Source organism: Trachypithecus francoisi, unplaced genomic scaffold (assembly GCF_009764315.1).
Source record: "Trachypithecus francoisi isolate TF-2019V2 unplaced genomic scaffold, Tfra_2.0 Lachesis_group0, whole genome shotgun sequence".
NCBI lineage: Eukaryota > Metazoa > Chordata > Mammalia > Primates > Cercopithecidae > Trachypithecus > Trachypithecus francoisi.
In genome coordinates, this window is record NW_022681453.1 from 104,054,866 (window position 1) to 104,076,215 (window position 21,350).

At 36.7% G+C, this 21,350-nt stretch overlaps 1 long non-coding RNA gene across 1 annotated transcript; it reads left to right on the plus strand.

Moving 5' to 3' along the window:
• Positions 1-1,255: 1,255 nt before the first annotated feature.
• Positions 1,256-2,242, plus strand: LOC117076901. The gene is made up of 2 exons (XR_004434531.1): positions 1,256-1,588; positions 2,032-2,242. It is a non-coding gene; the product is annotated as an uncharacterized LOC117076901 (long non-coding RNA).
• The last annotated feature ends 19,108 nt before the right edge of the window (positions 2,243-21,350 follow it).

Consider the following 21,350-nt stretch of genomic DNA (forward strand, 5'->3'; position numbering starts at 1 on the left):
TAAGTCCCATGCTGATAGATGTTTGGGTTGTTTCCACTCTTTCACTTATACAAAAACCATCCTTTGATGTATAGCTTTGTGCCTATAGCTTTTTATATTTTTTCTAATGTATCTTTGGGATACATTCCTAGATATGAGATTTTCAGGGACAAAAGCCAAATGCATCTGTAACTTTACTAGATATTGTTAAATGTTTCCATTGTACCACTTTTAGGCATGCTCACCTGCAATATATTTTTCTATTTCCCTTTGTTCTAGAACAAAGCATACTTTGATACATTTTCAAATATTTTGCTAATCTATTGCATAAGAAATAATGTCACAGTGAAATTTTAATTTGCAATGTATGTATTTGTCAATTTCTAGGCTTTTTTTCCTTTTATAAATGACAATCATGCTGTTTGTGTTATTTCCATGCAAAGATTCTTTGAATTCAATGTGTTAAGACAAGTTGTTTCTATTGTATTCTAAAAAAGTTTTATAGAAACCAGACTCTACGTGTCATTCCTAGCATTTTCACCAAATTTTATAATAGTATCTGCATGTAGGTATATAGCTTATATGAATTAGAAAATTTAAATCCATATTTTTTTCTATAATATCATTGTGTTATCTCACCGCTTAGAAAACCTAATATGTAGACTTTTGGGGAAAACCAACTTTTAATGCAGGGATAAATGCAATGAGTGAGATAAACTGAAACACTATTTTTAAAAAAAGTTTTAGGTTAGTATAATGATTAAAAGTGACAAAAATAAAACATGTCTGCACAAGATAACTTCAATATTGCTGTGGGTTAAAAAAGAGACTCTTTAATGAGTATGTCTTTTGGATATTCTTGTTGATAGGATGGCCTCTCTATAGGCAGGATGACTTCATGAATGAATATGCTAACATTTTATGGAGTTTGAGGTTAGAAATGGATGAGAGTGATAAAGTAAGGATACAGAGTAATTGATAAGTGGCATTAGAACTTACCTCTACAACTGGTGAAATCACTTCGCTCTTGAGAGCAGAGAAAGGTGGGGAGCAGAGAGACAGAATTAGGGGGGTAATTGTGTATACATTTGTAGTTTCTAACATTTTGGTGAGATGGGAGCTCAGTTGTTTACATGACCCAATCCATAAACATTTTGCTATAGCAATAAATGAAGAAGATACTGTTTGTTTTATTTTCTATTTAATATTATTGTTACTTCACACTAGAATTAGAATCACACTGTAGCACAGAATCTTGGCCAAGATAGAAATCTTCAAAGTCATCTATGTTTCCTGAAAAAGGGGACAACTATTCGCCATGGCACTAATATCTGTGATCTTTGTGAATGTGATCTAGAAGAAAAAGCACAATTATTTAAATGTGGCCCATTTTGGTTTCTGATAGATTTAATTGTTTGACACCTTTTCTTATTTTGAGGTGTAGTATGCGTCCATGTACCTTTCCAATATAAATTCAGGTCCTACCATCTAGAGTGACTCAAAGTGAAATTGGACTTCTTTTGGAAGACACAACAAACAAACAACAACAACAACAAAAACAATTATTCAAATATTTGAAAATAAATATTGCTGTGAAACGCCATCATGGGTATGCAGTCTTTTTTTTTTTTTGAGACGGATTCTTCCTCTGTTGCCCAGGCTGGAGTGCAGTGGCCAGATCTCAGCTCACTGCAAGCTCCATCCCCCTGATTCCCGCCATTCTCCTGCCTCAGCCTCCTGAGTAGCTGGGACTACAGGCACCCGCCACCTCACCCGGCTAGCTTTTTGTGTTTTTTTAAGTAGAGACGGGGTTTCACCGTGTTAGCCAGGATGGTCTCGATCTCCTGACCTCGTGATCTGCCCGTCTCAGCCTCCCAAAGTGGGGTATGCAGTCTTTTAATCCTTGTATGGTTGGCTAAGAATGTGCTTGGGTCTGGAACCAGTTCTTTAAAAAAGATAGACAACTTTCATAGCCTGTGCTGGGTGTATCTCTTTATTTGGGAATATTTTTCCTGTTCCAGAAGAGATGTGTATTCTTTTGTTCTGCTTAAGCATGTTCATCACATGGCATCCCCTGTTACATCTCTCCCTGGTTGGGAGGAAATGAGGTCCTTCACCTGCTGCCCAAGATGGGTGCATGCAGGTCATCTCTGTGTCAACTGTGAGACGAGACCCACTGGTCATAAGAAACTGAACTGATACTCACTGTTGACACTGGGCTTTCTCTGTCTCTTCTATATGATAGTTAAGCATTATTCCATCCTGTACTCGTTTGAGTCTTCCTTGGAGATCCCAACACCTGCAAAACATGCAGTGGGTTAACATTCCATGACCGCTGCTCCAGTGGTAGGCACTGCTATCCTCTTTACTATTCTCCCCTCACTGGACTCCTCCCTGGGAGATGGCAACAATTGTCACTTGCTCGACAAATATTGAATGAACGCTAATTGCTTCCCCCCTCATTTTGTCTCTGTAGGCCAAATATTGTTCTGTCTTTATGAAAAAACCTAAGCTTTTAAAGTATGACATCTCAAACTGGATATAATACTTAACGTGTATAATGGCAAATAAATCTACTTTAAGTTTGGATACATTAATTAATCATTTGCTATTTTTAGCACTGCATCATATTGTTAATTACTTTTATAATTTTAGTCAACAAAAGCGTTTAAAGCTTTTAAAAAATATAAACTAATTTTTGTCAAGGTTCCTCATGCATAGAGTTAGAAAATTGATTTTTTTTATTTGTCTACAAGCAAGATATTTATTTTGGTTAAGTTGAGTCGTTTTAGTGAGGGCCCTAATTATTTACCCTGCCATTTTTATTTTTGAACCTTGATACTGTCATTAATTTCTTTGATTTATTTTTTTTTTAGATGTGGGTCAGCTGAAAATTTAATCAGTATTATTTTTCTTTCTTTTTTTTTGAGTCAGAGTCTCACTCTCTCGTCCAGGCTCCAATGCAGTGGTGCGAACTGGGCTCACTGCAAGATCTGCCTCCCGGGTTCCCACCATTCTCCTGACTCAGCCTCCCGAGTAGCTGGGACTACAAGCGCCGCCACCACGCTCAGCTAATTTTTTGTATTTTTAGTAGAGACGGGGTTTCACCGTGTTCACCAGGATGGTCTGGATCTCCTGACCTCGTGATCCGCCTGCCTCGGCCTCCCACAGTGCTGGAATTACAGGCGTGAGCCACCGCGCCCGGTCTATTATTTCTCTTTCTATAGCTAAGTCTTTAATAAAAATGTTGACTGGTCTCCAGGTCAATGACAGAGTATTAAACTATGCCATTATAAGCATCTTTCTAGTTACATATCGATCCACGGCTCAATGCTTTCTTGTATTTATTCAACAAATATCTATTGAGTTTTTACTATGCATCAGGAACTAATTTAGGTCCTGAAATAGAACAATAAGACATTTAAAATGTCTGTCTTCATAGAGTCAACAGACAGAGCTGCTGATGGCCTGTATGATGTCTTTGTGCAAATTACGTAAAAGCATACCATTAAGTAAATTTGAGCTTTTTATTTTTTTATTAAAAAAATAAAACGTGCCTCTTTTGGGGGTGCAACAGGCAAGTACTAGGGTGAATAGTTTGCTAAGAAGAGCTGGCTGGACTTCAGCTTCCAAGGAGCTCTGTGGCTGTCAACTTTATTCAATGCACAACCTGTACAACTTTCTATGGTAAATGCTGCACAGTGTGATGTATCTATCTCTTTAAGGACCTGAATAATTTTTACTCAGTTTCTTGGGCTTGCTCATCTTGCTTTTGGAAAATGGCTATGTTATTCAAAGAAGAATGATTCATCTACCTTATGAGGGGGCATACAGAAAACTCAATTCAGGAATTTTCTTCCAAATAATTTAAATATCTTTCCAAGAGAATAATTACTGTTATATTGAACATTATGGAATTGACAGTGGTCTGTCTACCAAAGATTTGTTCTCCTCATGTCAGAGCATCAAACTGCAGCTCTGGAGAGACTGCCTGATAGGGCTTTTGTTTCCTAGAGCCTTTGGCCTTCTTTACCATGGGCCACATGCTAGTTCTTACCGATGGATAGCATCAGAATTGATATATTCCACTTTCATGCCAAGGAGCTTAAGATGTGGTTATATCTTCCCCACTCTCTTTCCTTTAACACAACCAGAAAAGAAAATATCTATTACCGTCTCATAGCAGCTCTCAAAATTTTTGGTCTCAAGATCCCATTACACCCTTAAAGAATACTGAAGATCTCAAGAGCTTTTTTATTTCTGGATTGTAATTCATCAGTACTTATGGTATCCAAAATGACAATTGAGAAATTCTTAAGAAAGTATTTTAACACTTTTATCATAAAACAAATACCCATTATGTAAACATAATGCATTTGTATGAGGAATAACTATATTTCATAAAAATAGAAAACTGACATTGCTTTACATTTTGAAAATCGGATTACTGTCTTTCTTAATTCTTCATTCAAGTGACTATGTTATCACAGATATAGTTCTGGAGAATGTGACAGTTAACTCATTGGGGGTGAGAATAAAAAAGACAGATAACATTTCAGTATTATTACAAAAATTACCTCATGAAATCACTAAAAGAGTCTTGAAGATTTTTGGTGGTGCTGGATTACTGCTGCCCTGGGGGGAGATCGAGCCACTTATTAGAAAGAGTTGTGGGGGACTGAGGGGTGGAGTCTGTGAATCACCATGTGGGAATTTGGTTCTGCAAGAACACCAATAGTGAACTGTCTCATGGGAAAGACGTGAGCTTCTATTGTGTAACCCACTAATGTTTGGGAGTTTATATATTAGACGACCTAGAATTGCCCTATCTCGAACAGAAATCTACAGAAAAACATAAATTTTATACAGAAAATTTAACTTTCCAATGATACTTCTTAAGAATTAATCTTATTTTAAATTTCTAGTGAGCATGCCCAGCAAGATGCATCCGTTGAAAACTGACAAAATCCATAAGAGGCTCAAGAAATAATGGGACTTATACTGTTAGGAAAATGATTTCCACAGAAAAACTAAAGCCATTGAATGCGTTTTAGAAATGAGAAGGCCACGGGGCTATTGCTTTCTAAGTGTATGAAAGCTTAATATAGAAATTACTTCAAAATGCTGTGTATGTACGTGTGTGTGTGTGTGTGTGTGTGTGTGTTTATGCATGATGGATGGTGTTGGTAGAATGACAGAGCAGATATTTAAATTACTATGCATTGAATTTGGATTAATTAGTAGAAATTATGACATGATCATTATTGCTTTGAGATAAGAAACCAAGCTATTAAGAGCTTTGAAAAATATTATTCTTCAGAAAGATGAGTAAAGCTGTGCTAATGCAGCCTTCTACAGACTAGTTAATACTTACAGAATGAGCATTGAGAATGCGTGTACATGCATATGTAATAATGATGTTAGCTGTTTAAAAATAACAATGCTGGTTAGCTGGCAATTTTCCTTATAACCCTGCCCAAGGTGGGGTTTAGAGAAGAGGGAATTGGAGCCCTAATTTATTTACCTCTGGATTTTATCAGCTATGATGAAGAAGAACTTATGATTTGAAGTCTTTGCTAGACAATGATTTCTTGAACTCATTTGGCATAAGAACTAGATAAATGCGGCCGGGCGCGGTGGCTCAAGCCTGTAATCCCAGCACTTTGGGAGGCTGAGGCGGGCAGATCACGAGGTCAGGAGATCGAGACCATCCTGGCTAACACGGTGAAACCCCGTCTCTACTAAAAATACAAAAAAGTAGCCGGGTGAGGTGGCGGCGCCTGTGGTCCCAGCTACTCGGGAGGCTGAGGCAGGAGAATGGCGGGAACCCGGGGGGCGGAGCTTGCAGGGAGCTAAGATGGCGCCGCTCACTCCAGCCTGGGCCACAGAGCGAGACTCTGTCTCAGAAAAAAAAATAAATAAAATAAAATAAAATAAAATAAAAGAACTAGATAAATGCCTGCAAAATTTTGTGTAAACTTGACCACCATCTGTTGTTAAAAAAAGAAGTTCTGTTTCTAATAGCTAGATTAACAGTGTGAAAGATTTCCTTTCCTCTCACTTCCTCGTTAAAATAAAATCAGTAACTGTACTTATTGAGTAACATATCAAGGTGCTACGGTAAAAAAAAAAAAGAAGAAGAAGAAGAAGAAGAGGAAGAGGAAGAAGAAGAAGAAGAGGAAGAGGAAGAAGAAGAAGAAGAAGAAGAAGAAGAAGGAAACTGCCAAAGATTACAAGTCTTGGATTAAAAAAATAAAAAGAAGAGAAATTTGAATGCAGGGTTTGACAATTCTTAGAAGGCTATATAATTTCATTTTCATCATTCATTATGTGACATGGGAATAAAACTACTGATTGATATCTTTTGAAATATTATGCAACAAGCTTGCTTGTGTCATGAATGCCCATAACTCCCATATGGTTCTCCAAGGGTAAAACCCAGAGCAGCTGCAGCAGCATCAGCTGGGAATGTGCACTTGAGCCCCATTTCAGACCTGGCCAATCAGAAACTTTGGAGTTGGGGGTCAGTCATCTGTGGTTTGAACTGGTGTATTCTTATTTGGTCAAGTAGTGTGGATGATGAGAACAGATGAGCTAATTACTTACAGGGGAAGGAACTCACCTCACTACCTTATTGTGAACCCACTTCACAACCCCATTGTTGACATGCAAGTTCTCCAGCCAGTGAGCAAAGTAGAACAGGATTTGGGGTCTCCTAGCCTCTACTGAAATAATCTGGAAAGAAAGCGTTATGACGAGAAAAGGTCTTAATTGGTATACTTTTTTAAATCTATTAAACAGCCAAACATCTGTTACCTTTAGGACATATGCAATAAAAAAGTGAGAGCTCTGAATATTAAAGATCTTATGTCAGAAAGATTTTGTCTATGAAACTTATTTGTGTTATAAAAATGAATGCTTCAGGCCAGGCACGGTGGCTCAGGCAGGTGGATCACCTGAGGTTAGGAGTTCAAGACCAGCTTGGCCAAAATGGCAAGACCCCATGTCTACTAAATAATACAAAAAACTAGCTGGGCATGGTGACAGGCACCTGTAATGCCAGCTACTCAGGAGGCTGAGGCAGGAGAATCATTTGAACCTGGGAGGCAGAGGTTGCAGTGAGCCGAGATCACACCACTGCACTCCAGCCTGGGTGAGAGAGTGAGACTCAGTCTCAAAATTAACTAACTAGCTAGCTAACTAACTAACTAAATAAGAATGTTTCTTGCTTGAATAAATATTTCTCCCCCATCTTCCTAGAGTGCTATTTATTATTTGTTATAATTTCAGGCATCAGAAAAGTGACTAAGTTCCTAAGTTCACATCACAACAAAATGAAGATACATGTTTAACTCCATCTCTAGGAGCTGCTATTTGAGATACGTATAGAGACGTAGGTCCTACTGCTCACCTTTTCAGGAAACAAATAGAATGACAAATACAGGGTGGTCATGCAATACTGTCACATTCTGGTTCAAAAGAATAGAGCAGAACACACAAATGGTTTAGATTAATGTTGGAATACAGTTGATTTTTTTTTGACTTTTGGATGTCAATATACTGTTTTCCACAAACACGCTTTTAGTTAAGTTTCTTCAAAAGCCATGTTTCAGTAGCAAAACAAACACTCATGTAACCAAATACCACAAGTTCCCTAAAAACTTATGAAATAAAAAAATAAAATATGGGTAAAGTCTTCCTTTCTCTTCTTCCCTCTCTCCCTTTTTGCTGGCTCCCTCCATTCCTCACTCCCAGTTTCCCTCCTTCTCTTTCTTCCTTCCCTCCTCTAATAGGTCCTGGCAACTTCATATTTGCTATTTTGTTAATTGCATGCATCAGAGGAGAATATAGGGGATATAATGCTTGACCAGTTTTTTGTTTATAGATTTCAGTACAACACTGTAGGAAATAATATGAGTAACACACATTAGTGACAAAGAACCCTTGTAGTTCTGTGTGTCCATATCTGCATCCTAGATACAGAAATGTTTACATCTTAATGTTCATTTGGTTGCATACATTATATCCATTTTGCTTTATTTAATGAGCGTAATCTAAAACTAAACAGTTAAAAGGCAGCAACTTTAAGAACAAGAAACATTTTGTGGTTTTACATAGTTTATTAGCTCCTTGGGACAGTTAGGGTTCAGGGTCTTGGGAAGAACACTCTCCAGGAATTCTGTGACATCAGCACACATTAGCACACAGTGTAGCCGATAATCGGGCTAGAATCCTCACAATACCATTAGACAATGGGAGACTTAGGAAGGCCTTGTGGAATGTGCAGTCACGTAGAGCTGGGATTGAATCCTGGCTCAGCCATTTTCAGGCTCTACAAGCTTCTACTTGTTACCCAGATTCTTAAATCTATTATTCCACCTCTGAAAATGAGGTAAAACCTGCCTTGTGAAGTGGTCATGGTGTTCATATATACATATATATGGTGTGTATTCGCTATGTATGTGTGTATATATATGTACAGACAGAGAGAGAGAGAGAGAGAGAATTACAGCATGCCCAGATCAGAGTAAGGACTTTAAGCATAGTATTCTATATTACAGAACTGTTCTCTAGAATTTGCCTTATAGCTTTGAAAAACCATGGAAAAACAGAATTGTTTATTTAAAAAGAGGCTAAGGTTTGCCTTTCCTTGAAGCCACTCCTCTCCCTATATTCTGCACATGCACTATTATCTCTGAGAGTTAAGAAGTATACTTACATACTCCGCTGAACACAAAATTAACTACAGAGAAAAGAAAATGGCTTATTTACCCCAAGCACGTGCAGACGGAAATAGAACATGAAGATGAGAAAAGAGAGTGTATTTGATGTATTGATCCTAGTTCTTTCTTGTTATTCAGTTCCGCCAATACTTCCCTTGTTCCTCTGTCCTTTCAGCACCAAAGACTTGGGATGTATCTCTCGAATTTCTGTGTGCTCACTTTTCAGACCTGTTCATGACCCCTGCCCCTTCTCTCTTCACTGAATTCCACTTTTCTGGATGGTTCTCAAAGCTTCAGCTAGGATACTTGGTGTGAGGTTTCACATGGAAACAAGTGAGAATAACGGAAAGAATGCGAAGGGACCCAATCATCGAATGCAATATTTGTAGTGAAACAGAGTTGACAGGCACGTAAGCGGAGGGGTCTTAATAGAGCACACAGTACTATTTAAGGAGATGTGGGACACGTCTTTAAATAATATTTAGTTCTGTCCAATCCAGTTCCCTGGTTCATAGAGAAATCTTCAAAGTACTCGAATACTTAGTCTAGAGGCAGGAGGAAGGTAGAAAAAGGGTCTTCCTTCTACTTCCAATTAGCCAGACTGTAGATAGCTTAGCATGAACAGCTGATAGATGTATATTCAAAATGTCTATACTAAGTAGGCCAGGTGCAATGGCTCGCCCCTGTAATCCCAGCACTTTGGGAGGCTGAGGCCGACAGACTGTCTGAGCTCAGGAGTTTGAGACTGCCCTGAGCAACATGGTGAAACCCCTTCTCTACTAAAATACAAAAAATTAGCCAGGCATGGTGGCCCATGCCTGTAGTCGTATCTACTCGGAAAGGCTGAGGCACCTGAGAATTGCTTGAACCGAGGAGGCAGAGATTGCAGTGAGCCAACATCATGCTACTGCACTCCAGCCTGGGCAACAGGGAAAGACTCTGTCTCCAAAGAACAAAAGTTAAATTAAAAAGCAGAATGTATACACTAAGTAGTTTCTGCAAACTTTTTGTCAGTGGAAATTCCTATGAACTGGAACTAGATTGACCGGGTCTGGGTACGGTGGCTCACGCCTGTAATCCCAGCACTTTGGGAGGCCAAGGCAGGCGGATCACGAGGTCAGGAGATCGAGATCGGGGTGAAACCCCGTTTCTACTGAAAATACAAAAAAAAAAAAAGAAAAATTAGCCTGGCGTGGTGGTGGCGGGCGCTTGTAGTCCCAGCTACTAGGGAGGCTGAGGCAGGAGAACAACTTGAACCCGGGAGGCGGAGCTTGCAGTGAGCCGAGATCGCGTCACCCACTTCAGCCTGGGCCACAGACCGAGACTCTGGCTCAAAAAACAAAAAGAAAAAAGGAACTAGATTGACCAAAAGTCAAAAGTTCTGGTATATGCTATTGTGTATAGCATATGTATGATATGTATGTTCTGGTATATGCTATTTTGGGTGTGCATGTTTTTATATACACTCTAGTAATAAGTTGGAGGATATTTTGGTCATGAGCTCGGTGACAGATGCCATTTTCAAAGAGAAGCTTCTCCTCAGTTTCTTTCGATCTGTTGGCACACAGGTTTGGTGCAGTCTTGTTTGCTAATGGCACTTTGATTTGGGCCTAGTAAATTTTTAAGATTGTTTCTACTATGGAAAACTTTCCAAGTAATCAGTAGTAAAAGGGATAATTGAGGATGGTTGGCATACGGCTTAAGGGACGGTTGAGGTTAATATGATGATTTGTAAACACTGTGGTTTTTCTCTTAAAGTACACATATAATTTGATATAAATAATAATCATGTTTTTTGTTGTGTACTCAGTGAAACTTCGTTTGGTTAAAAGATTGCCCAGTTCAGACACCCAAACAAGATCTGTAATTACGAGCCCAAGTCCAACAATTATTCTGAGCTTCTTTCCCAATTTTGGCAGCTCCAGGGAAAAGGAAGAAATTCAACTTTAACGACTCAAGAGGAATCCAGTACTTTTTCAATCACTGGCATTTCCTGGGGATGAATCTGAGCCTAGCTTGAAGGACCAAAAGGTTCTACACTATTCATTATTCCACTGTTCTGCTTCTGCAAATCAGATGTGCTGTTTCAGTTTTGACTGTGAAATGTTTCCAGTGTCTGAGCTTATTACCATACATCGGTTTAAGCAGACTCTCATTTTCTTATATTCTGCTCCTTTTCCTTTCTTTCGGTTCTTCTGCATGATTTCCCTATCCACACTGCCTGCCTGCTTTGTGTTTCCTTGCTCATCTTAGAGCGAGCTGGCCTGCTTGCAGCATATCTGTTCTCCTTGGGAGGCATGCAAATGGCTTGTTGTTTGCAGCCCACTGCATTCTAGGGCTGTGAATGGAAAAGGGGAGGGCTTGTGGACATTTTCCATTGTCCTTAAATATCTAGGGAGCTACACTGTGATGAATTAACTGCAGATTGTAAGAAACATAAAGACGGACAGATATGGTCTCCTTTTCTAATCCACGTTACACAGTTTTGTTTTGTTTTGTTTTTTTGATGGATTTTTTTTCTGTGATTCATCTAGTTCTCTTTTTGCTCAGTTTTGTGAAGCAGAGACTGAAACACATTTTATTTTCCTGCTGCGAAGCAGCTTGCCAATATCATTTGCCTTCTCTCACACCAAAATACTAGAATTACACATATATAATCATTTAGTTAAGATTTAGTCAATTCTGCCCCTCTCTTATTTATTCTATTTCTAAAGGAAGGTCATAAAAGCGACTATAAATCTTAGTTCTTGTTTCTTTCTGTTTTTTTTTTTCTCTCTCTCAGGTGTGTAATAGTGTATTAATTTCCATAGTACCTTGAATACTCCAAGTGCTATCAACAACGTCACTCTCAATCTTAGAGACTGGTCAAATGGGACACACCTCTTATAGGACCTCATCTCGCTCCTTTTAATCCTATGAGTTAACTGATTGACGTAAGTGAGCATTTCTTAACGGCACTTCCAAGATGCGATTTTCAGCCTATCTGCCTTTGCTTGCCTAGTGCATACTCTGTAAAAAAAATATAAAAGCCCCTTTCTTTTCCCACTCTGGTTCACACAGTTTTTCAGATGACCGTAATCAAAATTCTGCAGCTTCCTCTCAGATGTTATGTTCTTTACATGACATCTAGAGGCCAAAATTGATGGGAGCCGTAATTAATCTTTCCACGTGGCTATGCAGACCCTTGGTATATCTGGGATAAAAACCACACTGTCTGCATACTTAAACTTGCAGAACAATCTAGCACAAATCTATATTCTGTGCAGTGCACAGTTTGATCCCATTATCCTACGGATATAAAAGATATGGGAAAAGAAAGCAGCCTTATGAGGAAGGAAAAGATTTAAGAGAACAGAACTCCTTTCTTCTGAGTTTGCATTTTATATACAATAATGCCTGCTGTTAATTTTCACACAAATTGTGAAATAATCTAATTAGTGCTCTTGATATTTACCCACGACAATCAAAATCCTGCTGGTAATCAATAATGTAAATGTAAAGTGGCTGATTAAATTTCCTTTTCTATTCTGTCAAAAATTTTAAGGATAAAATTCATTTTACTATCCCTTATATGTTGTTGGAACACTCTTCTAACTCTTACTTTAATCTGCAAATTCACAGAAGGCACAGAAAAGAATTTAACTCATGTGAAGGATAATTGATAATAATTGATACCGTCACCACTTGGCTATGAAGCAGTTCTCTGCATTTCTTCAATAGACCTGATAAAGTAAATTATCAGAACCACAGAATCAGTACAACTGTAATTAAGAAAATATTCCAAGCTCTCCTTCTAGATATTTGAATATCAGAAGATTTAAATCCCACCATTTTATAAATGAATCATGAGACTACCATAAATATATGTTAAATCCTTATATATTGTGATGATAACTTTATGCTTTTTATACATATATGTTTTATACACACATAAACATACGCACATATACACATATGAGCATATGTGTATATATATTATATCTCTCTAAATATATATATAATGTATATATAGTTGATTAAGTCTTCCATAGATATTTAAAAATATTTATTGTTAAGCATATCTGGTCTAGTGTCATTCTAACCAATTCAAACTAGGAATAAATAGTTCATTGTGTGTGTTTGTGTGTGTGTGTGCATACATACTGCATAAACATGTTATGTGTGGTGGTAATTTAAATAAACGGTAGCTTACTATAAACCTTGGTTAATTTGTCTATGTTGCCATTTGTACTTACAGCTTGCTGCATCTTACTGCTTCTGTATTGTTCATGTCCACCATATTTTACAAACCCATTCCCTGATGATAGACAACTAGAATGCCATCATTTTTATTACCATTACAAATGCCGAAATGAGTATCTTTATAAATGTCCCACACTGATATGTACATGTATTTTCTGGAATATATATTAAGACTGGAATGTCTATGTCATAGGAAACATGCATACGTAATTTTGCTAAATATTGCCAGATGGCTTTCCAGAATGGCTGTTGCAGTATACGCTGCCAGCAGGGCGTGAAAGTTGCTATCTACCCACATCCTTGCCAATAACTGGAATTATCTCATTTTCTGATTTTCACCATTCTGATGAATTATGAAGTTGTATCTCATTGTTGTTATAATTTCAAATTATTTGACTACTATTAAGTTTAAACAACTCTTCACATGCTTGTCAGATATATGAATTTCTTTTCTATGAACTGCCTTTTAAAGTCTTTTGTTCATTTTTCTATCAAGCTTTTTGTCGTTGTCTTTGTGATTTGCAATTATTTGGATATTCTCTTTCTTAATCCTTTATCATCAACTTTAGATATTGCAGATAAACTCTTCCAATTAACCCAGTGTCTGTTAAGTGATCTTTAATTTTGATGTGGTGAAATCCACTACGCTGTCTGTTTATGATTTGTATATTTTAGATATTTTAAATATTCTTTCATATATCTGGATCACAAATATACTCTTCAATAGTTTCTTTTATTAGCTTTATATTTTGCTTCTCTATAACTGAATTTTTAATCTAAAGGAAACTTTAATCTATTGTGTAAAGTGAAAGAAAGGGACTCAGACTTTATACAGTCAGGCAAATTTGCGTAAAATATCATTAAAAAATTTATCTTTTCTTCATGGTTTTGAGATGTCATTGTGTATCAAGTACACATACATATATGTCTATGTCATAGGACATTTCCTATGTCTATGTCATGGGAAAAGATAGATCATCTTTTCCACGTTATTAACATATTTATCTGTTCGTCACCAGTACTATCCCCAAGACTTGTGTGATGCTGGTTAGCCGTGTACCCTATGTGGCTAGGTGACTCACAGGTAAGTGCTTTCATGCATGAACACAGAGTATTTTCCCATATATTTAAATCTCCTTTTGTGGCTTATAATAGAATTTTTAAAACTTCTCCAGAATTTTTGTTTGTGTATGTGTTTGACAGTATTTGATTCCAAAATGCTTACTAATTTTGTTGATAATGAAAATGGTATCTTACTTGCAACTTCTAGTTTGTTGTTTGTGGTAAGAGATCTATCAGTTGATCATGATTTCAAGTTTATTGTGTATCTAGAAAACTTGCTCAACTATCTAAATAGTTCTATACTTGGCTGTTTCTGTCGAGGTTTCTTATGGCTTGTCACATCATCTGAGGCTAGATTCATGGGCTTGAGGAGATATGGTGGACATTCATCAGATGCCCCTTCATACTCACGGCTCATCATTCACCGTCTTTAATGTGTGGGCTGTGAGCTAACTTGTATAAATAACACTCCTAGAATTGTGCAGTGCACAACCTGTATAACTGTACATGGGTGTCCTTGACTTATGGATACTTAAACTTGGAAGAGACAATAGCTCTCTGAGGTTATTACAAGGCTTATTATTATAAATTTTAAAATATAAATGTTTATCCTATATTTGTATCTGTTTTTAGTCACTTCAGCTGCAAATAACTTCACAGGCAGTTCATCTGTTTTTCAGCTGAGACATTAAATATATGCAAACATTAGTCTTTTGGAGGGTAAGAGATAGGGTCTAAAAGGGGGCATGGATTTGTGACAGCTTAACTTCAGATATGGCATATATAATTCAAATTGTCCATATAAGCTTTATAAAATTAATCAGAAAAGAAGAGAAGGCAGGAACAAAAATAAACTAAGCTTGCAGCATATTCAGTATTAATTATTAGGTCAGCTTGCTCCCTGACCTGCTTTCTCATAATCATTTGGTCTCTGTTGTCCTAAAATGATGTAGACCCCGGATTACAGTTCCCTTAACTGCTCTGTACATAACAACCTGAACATTATGAAACATCAAGTTCTTCCTTTGGGATATTCCTTTAGGTCCACTGTACTGATGAAACTACTGACTCAGCTGGTCTGAAGGACCCCATGAGGCGCTGATTCACCAAATAATGCATTTTTCACATACTGAAGATTTCATTCTCCTTCCCTAGCCAACAAATGACCCCGACTTTCCAGCCCTTCACTCTTCATAATTCACCCCAGAACTCCTTGAGGAGATGGATTTGAGGGTTTTCTTCCATCCCCTCACTCCACACCCTGCAATAATTAAAGTCTTTCTCTGCTGTATTCCTGCTGTTTTGGTGTAATTGGTATGTTACTGCACAGCAGGTATACAGATATGTTGGTCCTATAACATGATGATTTAATGTGTGATGAAAAGTGAAATGCTGGGAATTTAAAATACATATATTTTTGGATATAACAGAGTAAATAAGGCAGTGAGACCAGATATTAAAAGAAAATATTGAGAATTTCAGTGAGTAGGTCAGTAGCCAGGGAGTAGATTATAATAGATATTCAAATAAAACAAATCTAATGGTGAATATAGACTCACTGAAGAGGATGTTTTTGTTCCTTTTCTATTGATTTCTTTTGTTTTGTTATGTTTTAATTTCTTCAAGTTTGGGGATTGTATATATATATATATGTATATATATACACACACACACATGTATACACAATATGTATATAATGTATATATAACTCTAAGCTTAGACTTGGATAGTACCAATGGAATTGCAGAATATGAAATGAATTTCAGAGAATTCTTTCAAAGGTAGCATAGAAAAGAAACTTGGTTATTGATTGGGTGTTAGGGTGTGTTGTGGTCTGAATATTTCTTTCACTACCAAATTTGTATGTTGAAACCTAACTGCCAAGGTGATGGTATTAAAAGGCAGGGGTCTTTAGAAAGTGATTCAATTATAGGAGCTTTGCCCTCATGAATAAATGAAATTAGTGCTGTTATAAAAGAGGCCTAAGCGAGCTTTTCTGCTCCTACTATAATTGGAGGACCAGCTAGAAAGCATCATATTTGAAGAAGATAGCAAACCCTTAATTAAGAATATACTTGAACTTCCCACCTTCTAAAACTAAAACTATGAGCAGTAAATTTAGGATACTTCTAAATTGCCCAGTCTAAGGTATTTTGTTACAGTAGCCCAAATATCCTAATACAGAAATTGTTACTGAGAGTGGGCTGTTGCTATAATAAATTCCTAAAAATGTGCAAGCAGCTTTGGAACTGAGTAACGGTTAGAGGCTGAAAGATTTGAAGGTGCCTGCTAGAAAAAGCCTGCATTGCAATAAATGAAGCATTAAGGGTGATTCTGTTGAAAGATCAGAAAAGAAGAGTTACAGGGAGACCTAATCTTCTTAGAGGGAGGGAAATTTGCCTCAGAATGAGTCAGATGTTCTTGAGTCCCATTTGTATCCAATTTAGATGATATTTAGATGAGATTTTAGTCTTAAGACTTTTGAGTTGATGCTAGAACAAGTTAAGAGTTTGGGGCTATTAGGATGAAATGAATGTATTTTGCATGGGACAAGAACATGAATTTCAGAAATCTAGGGGCAAAATGTTGCTGTCTGAATATTTGTGTGCCCCAAAATTCATATATTGAAACTTATCCCCTAAGGTAATTCTATTCAGAAAGTGATTGGATTATGAGTGATGAACCCTTATGAATGGGATTAGCGCCTTTATAAAGGAGGCCAGAGGGGGCTTGTGTCTTTCCACCACATGAAGACACAGCCAGAAGGTGCTATCTTTGAAATAGAGAGTGAATTCTAAGCAGACAATAAATCTGCTGGTGACTTGGTCTTGAACTTCCTACCTTCAGAACTATGAGCAATCAATGTATGCTTTTATAAATGACTCTGTCTAATGTCCTTTTGAAGAACAACCTAAAAAGCCTAAGACAGGGAGAGAGGATAGCAGAATCAAAGTTGATATTCAAATGTCCTGTTCAATAGCTGGATCTCTAGAATACAAGTTCCATGGAGACAGTGACTTTCTTCCATTTTGTTCACTGATGTATTACAAGTGCCAACAACAATAACTAGCAAACCATATGTGATCCATTAATATGTATTGATAAACAACACTGAAAGAACAATAGGTTGGGGTCATAAGGGGTACTTGGGCTCATTTATCTTGACTTTGAAATGCTGTAAGCATCAAGTCAAAATATGTGGTAGGCATATAAACTTGCAATCTATAAAATAAGCCTCAGCTAAAGACATTTGTGTTGTATAATTAATACTCAAAATATTTTAGATCATTAACAATGGCTCACAATTAAGTATTAGAAAGTAAATATTACATTCATCTGTTTAATCAAAGCAGACAACACGAAGTCTATTACATTAATGATACTTGGTACAAGGTCCAATTACCAATGGTGGGTTACTTGGTAATTTGTAAACTCTATATGGTTTATCACAGAATTGCTACCATGCTATAGTAGTTTTAAATGTTCTGTTTTAAAAATAAAAACGAGTTTTATTCCATAACCTTTTTTTTTTTTACCAGTTCCTGTGGAGATTCAGTTAATGCCTTAAAATGTATGTTTTAAAGTTTTGATCAGTCATACATATTCATGAAATCAAATATCTAAAATTGTAGAAGCTGTGACATTACTCTTACTTGTGAGAGTACATGTTTTGTCGATGTATTAGTTTTGATTAGAAAGTCCAAAAATTGACTGAAGGCTTTACTGAATCTTGGAATATAAATCTACATTTTCTTTGTTATAAAAGATTAAAATGAAGTAGAATTTTATGTACTAATCTGGAGTTTTCTAAGAATTCCATATGCACTTTATATTCTTTAAAAATAGTGTAGAATATTATAATACTTCTATTCAATTGTCCTAGATTTAAAACTATAAAGGTAGACATTTTTGGCAAAAAAATCTTTTGGGTAACCTTAATATTCACTAAAAGGGTGTGTATTTGTGTGTGTGTGTGTGCGCGTGCATGTTTGTATGGCATATGTGTATGTGTGTGCAGTTTGTGTATGTGTGTGTGTGAGAAAGATTTATTTTAATAGTAATATTATCCAATTGTGTTGATTATTTAAATATGATAGTGAGCCTTGAACTTTGTTTTGGACAAAGAAAAGAAAAGAATTATGGAATAATATTGTCTACTGTTTTCATAGCTCTCTTATTTAAGTAATGCAGGTTTATTTTTAATATAAAATGCACATTACAATTTTATTTGTAGTTGTTGATATCATCCTCTAATAGATATCCATTGCCACTACGCAATTCAATTGCAAGATAAATTAAATTTATCTGGTGAAGTAAAAATGTTTGACATTATATCTCTAGTAATGAGCAAAAGTAAGTTTCACAAAATGCACTAGGATTTTCACATAGGTTAATAAAACTTGAGTACACCAAGTATTCTTTTAAATGTCTTTATTTTACATCACAAATATTTTGTCTTATTTAATTGAATGGCTTATAAAAATATAATAAATGTATGTCATTCATCAACACAATTCTTGTAAACCTGTGGTGTCCTTATCAGTGCTTGAAATACTTGCTGATTTATTTTGTGCTTTCTTGCCTCATTTACAGGCGTCTTTGTAGATCGCTCCCAGTTGGAAATATCAAGAGCTTATGTTCGTTTCCGTTGCATGAAATATCAAGTTTGACAGTGATAAGTTGACTACCTTATGGATTCTAAGTACCACATTTAGAGCCTGCTCTCCCATGTAACTGTTTATTTCCCTCACTAACTGAACAATCTGCCTTTTATTTCATTTAATTTTTTTCTCACTAACCTTAACCATATTATTTTAAAGGTAGAATTTTGGAGGGGTTTGATGCTAATAACAAAAATGTGGCACTTCACTTTTATATTAGAGTAAACTAAAAGTAATAATTACCCTTTCTTTTTTATTATTCAGGAAGTATTATGTATTTTAATAGGTTTGACTTTATTATTATTTGTCCGAGATTTCCATTATGGAAAATGCTACCTACAGCCTCATTACATTCTATCTGGAGAGACAGAACAAGATGAATGACTCATATATGGAATATTTTAGAGTATGATCAAGGCTACGAAGAAACGCAAATCAGAAAATGGCACTAGAGATACGTGTGTGGGTAGGGGGAGGGTTGAAACTTTCAAAATGTATTAGAAATGTACTACTGTAAGAAATTCTCACAGACATGGTGGGTTAAAATACAAGAAAGAGTATTATTCCCCAGTTCTGGAGGCCAGAGGGCTGAAATCCAGGTGTCAGTAGGAGTATGCTTTCTCCATGGGCTCTAGAGGAGATTCCATTCCTTGCCTTTCGTCTTCTGGTATCCTTTGGCCTTCCTGTGGTCTCACCAATCCAATCTCGCCTGTTTTGCATAGCTTTTTCTTTTCTGTTGTCTCCTCTTCTGACTTAAACCTTCTTTGCCTTTCTTTCTTGAAGACACTTATCATTGGATTTAGGACCCACCTGTATAATTAAGAACTATCTCATCTGGAGATGCTTAATCACATCTGCAAAGACCTTTCTTTTCAAATAAAGTAAAAGTCATAGATTCCAGAGTTTTGATATGAAAGTGCTTTGGGAGTGAGAGGACACTTTTCAGACTACTGCAATGATAAAACCCAGTTAGATTTATTGATTTTGAAATGGAGGAAAGCAATACTTGCATTGAGAAATAGAAATAAATCGATATTGAGATATACTATTTTACAGAATTCTGCAGAAATAAAGTTTATGTCTTTGCTATTTAATTAATTGGGTGACTAGAAATAATTACGAAAAACTTGCATGTCAATGTATATATTGAGAAATGAGCTTTCAAATCACCATTACTAATTATTATAGCTTTTTAGGTAAACAGCTAGCCAGGAATAATTAGCACCATAGACTAGCAAACCACACTTCACCGCACCATGACATAAACAACCAGGCTAAATTTATCAGAAACTCTTCAAATAAGGTTGAAGGTAAAGGCATTTTGAGATATTCTATGGCGACTAGGCTTCTTTCCTGTTGCAATTGCATATGAAGCACTTTTTTTTTTTTTGAGACGGAGTCTCACTCTGTCGCCCAGGCTGGAGTGCAGTGGCCGGATCTCAGCTCACTGCAAGCTCCGCCTCCCGAGTTTACGCCATTCTCCTGCCTCAGCCTCCCGAGTAGCTGGGACTGCAGGTGTCCGCCACCTCGCCCGGCTAGTTTTTTGTATTTTTTTAGCAGAGACGGGGTTTCACCATGTTAGCCAGGATGGTCTCGATCTCCTGACCTCGTGATCCGCCCGCCTCGGCCTCCCAAAGTGCTGGGATTACAGGTGAAGCACTTTTAACAGAAGTACAACACAAATGGAACCCACACTCCAGGGAAGAGACAGACCATAAGTAATTATGTATAATTAAATTACAACATGGATAGTGCTACATTTAAGGTAACCAGAAATGTGGGTTAACCTCAAGAGCTTTTCAAGCAAAGGCAACACAACACAAAAGTCAAGCTGCAACAAAGAGCATAACATTTGTTGGTAGCAGAGATTATGTCTGAAATAGTGTGAATGCAGTAGAAATGACTGAGGAAACAAAGGTGGTATAATAGAATTACGAAAGACTGAATTTCAGGCCAATGATTTTTGGATCTTTTTCTAAAGATCAGTGGTTTTCATAGCACATTTTCTTACAAATAACAGATTCAGCAGAGGACTGCACCAAGGCTTTAATCCTTCAGGAAAGCCTTCTCAGATAAGCATAAGTGATCAAACTGTGCTTGATATGCAAATGAAGCTTCAAACAAAGTACCATAGGTGCACTCTCACCTTCCTTTACAGCCAGAGAGAAATGACAGTGAGCCCCTTTGCTGCTGATCGAAATTCTTGGTCCTGATCCTCTTTCATATAAATTCCGGAAAGCTCCTCATTAGCAAATCAGGTGCCAGAACTGTGCAGCTCCAGATAGTAAAAATATTTGCCATTAAAGTAATGGCAAAAACTGACATTACTTTCAAACCAACCTAATAATTTCTGGCCCAAGATTTTTGACAGTGTCAGAATAGTAACAGGATATAATGAAGTTTTTAAAGAGATTTTAAATATTGCTTTCAAAACTTACAAATTTCTATCAATAAAACAATGTGTGATGAGAAAAATTTTCCGTATTTAGATTCTCTATTTCTCACACCCTCTCACTTCATCCCAAGCTTCTACATGTACAGATATGTCAACAATAACTTTTCAGGTTTGTTGATCAGAGAAGTGAAATGAGAAAAATATAAATTAAATTTACACAATAAAGTGATTGGATGACTCCAAGACAGGTTCATTTAGAGTAGAGGAAGTGAAAGGGTAAGAAAGAGC